Genomic DNA, 5,445 nt, shown 5'->3' on the forward strand with positions numbered 1-5,445 from the left:
AGCCTATCTTAAAGGGTGATACGGTCAAAATTTGGTCAATAACAACTTGACGTATTTCTTTCAATTTTGCATTTGAAAAACTTTAACACCCCTCATTTTGAAGGTGTGTGTGTGTGTGTGTGTGTGTGTGTGTGTGTGTGTGTGTGTGTGTGTGTGTGTGTGTGTGTGTGTGTGTGTGTGTGTGTGTGTGTGTGTGTGTGTGTGTGTGTGTGTGTGTGTGTGTGTGTGTGTGTGTGTGTGTGTGTGTGTGTGTGTGTGTGTGTGTGTGTGTGTGTGTGTGTGTGTGTGTGTGTGTGTGTGTGTGTGTGTGTGTGTGTGTGTGTGTGTGTGTGTGTGTGTGTGTGTGTGTGTGTGTGTGTGTGTAGAATGTTGCTCCTATTTTGATTTTGGAATTCACTCTTCAGTTGTCAAAATGCCGTTCAAGGAAGAAGATCAGCGTATCAAAATTTTGCTCGCGCATCGCGAAAATCCGAGCTACTCGTACGCAAAGCTGGCAAAATCACTAAAAGTTGCCAAATCTATCGTTACAAATGTAATTAAAGTGTTTGGGGAACGTTTTTCGACAGCCAAGAAGTCTGGATCGGGGGGAAATCGAAAACCGGAAGCTGCTGAGACGACAAAGAGAGTTGCCGGTAGTTTCAAGCGAAACCCTAACCTCTCTCTCCGAGATGCCGCAAATAAGCTGGGTGTATCGTCTACAGCCGTGCATCGAGTCAAAAAACGACCCGAACTATCGACTTACAAGAAGGTACACAGAAAAAAATAATGACTTTTACGTGTCATTGAATATGCTGCCCTTTAAAGTATAACGACCTGTAATTCGAAAAACATATAATTTTAAATCAACTCATTTCAGAGTGAACAGAAAATCATTTAAAATTACAGCAAATGTCCGGTAACAAAAAGGAGCATGACATTTACCGTAATTTTACAGGTTGAAAAATAATTCCATGGTCCAATGAATATCAGTTGCACATAAAAAAATAAGAACGCCTGGCATCACAGGTATTAATCGGAAAGAGTAACGTCAAAAGCGCGGTTTATTTTGTTCCATCGTTTTGGTTTCGATTCTTTCTGTACTGCGGTGTTTTGGTGCCGATGGATCATACAGATGTAGCGTTTCATCGTCGGAGTGGATTGTCCCGTTTTGATGGCCATTCCAGTGTTCAAAGATTCAAAAGGTGCATTCACAAAAGTGAAATTCCAAGTGCAAATCGCAAAATACTCACTGGAGGAAGTACTGTCTTGCTAATGTGGTTCGAGAAAGCAAAAAATTACCGGGCCGGAGCAATTGTGGGGGCAGTTTAGGTGAATATATCCCCAGCAAATGAGTCTTAACCAATAATGGAATTTTCCGTTTCAGTAGTATGTTTCGCGCAGTGCGCCCTCCAGCTTGGATGGGGTCGACTACGCGACGGAACGGCGCTACCGGAAGAAGGGAGCCCGATTCATCATGCAAACCGGCCCATCAGTCAGCATTGGGCATAACAGTGGCCACCGGTGTAGACACCTTCCATCGCTTCTACATGTTCCATTCGTTAAAAACCTTCCTGTAGTACGCGACCGCTTGTTGTTCCTGGTTGGCTAGGTGGAAGAAACGCTGAAAATGTCCATAGACATTATCAAGACGGCTAGGTCCTTCTGCTCAGCGATCAGAAGTATCTGTCTTTTGACGATGATCCCAAGGAAGAAGTCATAATACTGGTAAGAGTTCTGCTCTAAACTATCAAATTTGTTCTGCAGGTAAGTTAGGCTGTTTTATTGATTGGATCGATGTTAATATTACTCTCAACGCTTGTATTTAGTTATAGCATCCATATTCTTATTCGTTAAGTACGGCAAGTGTCTGAAAAGCGACAGCGAAAAGCTTCAAAAAATAGTTAAAATGGCTCGAAATTCGTGAACGACTCTCTGAGTACAACAGTACGTGTCTGCAATGAGAACCGGAAATCATTGCCATTGCTTTCATTTTTGTGGCCAGTAAGCTGAGTAAATTTATGGTGGTAGATTGGTTCGCAAACAGTCCAACACATAACCATGGATATCCTCGAGGACATTTGCCATCAAGGGATGGATCTCTATTAGCAACTGAACAACCAACGAACCTCCCCCGGACAGTCCGCAACAACCTCCTCCCAGTAAATCGTCCCCGCCCATGAAACGGGCTAATATTTCTCTGATTGCAAGTTAAACTCTCCGATAGCCAGCAACCTGTTACCAAAGGTTTGTTAGCAAATTAAAAAAAAAAGATAAACTTATATCCTTTCAAAATTTTACAGCCTATCATGGCAATTCTTATGAAATTTTCCATTTCAGGAAGCGCCTGAGACGATGCCGCTATTATGAAAGGAATGGATGACGACAGAAACGATTTTCGGTAATGAATCCGACAGAGCCGTGGTGGCGGAAGAGGAAAATAAATAGGAGCAAAGCAAAGCTTTTGGCGGACGCCTCTCATTCAAAACATGTGTATGCAAGACTTAGTAATAGGATAATATAGGGCTCTTTTATAATGCCTAACTTTAGCTTACAGAAATTAACTAAAAAAATGGGCACCTTAGTAGTAAGAGAATATTCATGTGCATCAATGTATTTCTGGGTTTTTTTTCTCTCTTTTTTACGCAGGATGGCCCAAAAAGGAAAATATTTTCGAGACATTGAGAAATTTTCATTGAATCAGTGAGCGACCGTTGAAAAGTAACCAATGCAAAAAGATGTATTCTAATAAGAACGTAAGTATTAAATTTCGACTATCGAGCCATTTTAAAAATCCATATCTAAAGATTTCCATTAAAAATTTTATTTGCTTTTTTAGATTCGACTTGAGTAAAACGACCAAAAAGATGAGATGTCAGGAGAATTGTAAGCTGGGCTGACTTAAGAATCCAAATGTGATCACACGAAGAAAAGTCTGTCCTTGTGCGGCGGTCCTCACGATGCGAAGACAACTCGTACCTCATATCGTTACTGTATTTGCGAAAGAACTTCGCTTTTAGCTGGCCCGTTTTATGATTTGACGCCCCGCACACGGTGGCCGAATAATTAGAACGCGAACTCATAAGAATAAACTAATTAAAACTCTTTAAAATATGCTAAGTTGTCTTACCGTATTGGGTTTCTGGTGATAAATAAATTAAGTATATACGAATAAAATTTTGTTTTATTCAACAATGTATTATAGTAAATTAAAACAATTAAATTACGTGCGTTTTGTTTTACAGGTAGCTTGGAATTACAGGTTACTTACGATTACAGGCCGCTTGCAATTACAGATCGCTTGCTATTACAGGTAGCTTGCAATTACAGGTCACTTGAATTTACAGGCCTGTTATTTTATATGGTCACTGAAAAATAATGTCCTTGGCCTGTAAAATAACGGTAAATGTCCTGCTCCTTTTTGTTACAGGACATTTACTGTAATTTTACAGAAAATAATTTTTTCTGTGTAGTGACTCCAAATCGTGATGATAAACAAAATACGACGGCCAAAGCGCGATCCCGGAGGCTGTACACGACGATGCTGACGAAGTTTGACAGCATGGTAATGGACGACGAAACCTATGTCAAAACCGACTACAAACAGCTTCCGGAACAGGAGTTTTATACGGCAAAAGGAAGGGGAAAGGTAGCAAATATTTTCAAGCATATGAAACTGTCAAAGTTCGCGAATAAATATCTGGTTTGGCAAGCCATCTGTACCTGTGGCTTGAAAAGCAGCATTTTCATAGCTTCCGGGACTGTCAACCAAGAAATTTACGTGAAAGAGTGTTTGAATAAACGTCTGCTGCCTTTCCTGAAGAAACACGGTTGTTCCGTACTGTTGTGGCCGGATTTGGCATCTTGCCATTAAGGTAAAAAGGCCATGGAGTGGTACGCCGCCAACAACGTGCAGGGTGTTCCCAAGGACAAAAACCCTCCCAACACGCCAGAGCTCCGCCCAATTGAGCAATACTGGGCTATTGTCAAGCGGAACCTAAAAAAGACCAAAAAACTGCTAAGGACGAGCAGCTCTGCAAGACAAACTGGCTTTCTGCGGCGAAGAAGGTGGACAAGGTGGCTGTACAAAATCTGATGGCAAGGGTTAAGCGTAAGGCCTGGCAATTCGGATTTGGAAAAGCGGAAGCCTAACTGAATATTTTTCCTGAATTTTATACTAACTAAACTTGAAAAAGAAATTTAATTTAAAATAATTTAAATAAACGATTCCACCGATTTACACGCGTTTTTCCTTGATCAAATTTTAATCGTATCACCCTTTAGATATATTTAAATTAAATTAAGAAAATTTATGAAATCTGTACAAAATTTCTAGAATTAGAAATATTAACTGTATCATTGACAAATTTGCTTGAAAATCTGTGAAGTTATGAATTTTTCATTTTCACCAGAGCTAAGCAAGCCTTGGTCGAGTGCGGTCGTGTTTTTTTTCGCTCGTATTTTTTGCGTTTAAGTTTCCGGGGTAATTAAAATTATAAAATTCGTTTATTTTGATCCCGAATAGCCAAGACCATGGTATTAATATGACGAAACATTCATTTTCAATTTAACAATAAACTTCATCGTATTATCTAAATATTTATCAACCGACATTAATCTTGAAAGTACCATAATTTAGAAAATAACCGTTAAGTATATCGTTAATTCAAAATATTTCATAGTTGACATTTCTATCAGAAGCATGGTTGCACAGTTCTTTTCTAGTGATTTTTATTGTTACAATGTATTTCAAGGTAAAATCAAAATCCAAACCATACGAAAATTGATATTTTTTTTTGCTCTTTTGCACTTTAACACTTTTCCGTGTGAAGAAAATTTTTGGCGCTAATATAAACAAACCCTTTTTTGGCAATTTTTTTGTGATATTCGCGGCCGGAATCAGCTTATCCGGAAAAGTTCGGATAGGAAGGCGATGCCTTCAATTGCTGTGATGATGGTGAGTACCTACTTGTATTATTATGTTCAATAATTGGTAGGATGATTAATATTTCTTTCATTCCAAAGGCAGTGAGGAAAACGGCTAAGTTCCCCAGCTCCAGCTTTAGGTCAAGCTCACATACAATGGTTGACGTGGACATGTCACGTCCGACGCAAACCCGTATCGCACGGATTGGTAGTCTGGTGGACTGGTAAGCAGAAATCTAGCCGGAAATGTTTGTGTAAGAAGGCTCATGAGTCGCCAGTGTTAATGGTTCGAAAGTTTCCATATAGCTTTCAAAAAGTGACTAAACTTTTTAACTAAAAACTTGAATAAAAAATTAAGCAAACAAACCGAAAAGTTTTCTTTATTTCAATAGGAAATATAAATTAAAAAGAAAAAAAACACTGAAAACAATAATTTAAACTATGGAATTTCACGGTCCCGAAATTATTATAAATTATGAATTAACCTTAAAGTTCATGATCGTTGGACGATTGAAATTCAAGGGAAAACAATGAATTTTACTG

The 5,445-nt window shown here is 38.9% G+C and overlaps 1 pseudogene; it reads left to right on the top strand.

Moving 5' to 3' along the window:
- Positions 1-1,366: 1,366 nt before the first annotated feature.
- LOC129760954 (cyclin-K-like) lies at positions 1,367-3,047 on the top strand (annotated as a pseudogene).
- The last annotated feature ends 2,398 nt before the right edge of the window (positions 3,048-5,445 follow it).

The sequence above is a fragment of the Uranotaenia lowii genome, unplaced genomic scaffold (assembly GCF_029784155.1).
Source record: "Uranotaenia lowii strain MFRU-FL unplaced genomic scaffold, ASM2978415v1 HiC_scaffold_882, whole genome shotgun sequence".
Taxonomy (NCBI): Eukaryota; Metazoa; Arthropoda; class Insecta; order Diptera; family Culicidae; genus Uranotaenia; species Uranotaenia lowii.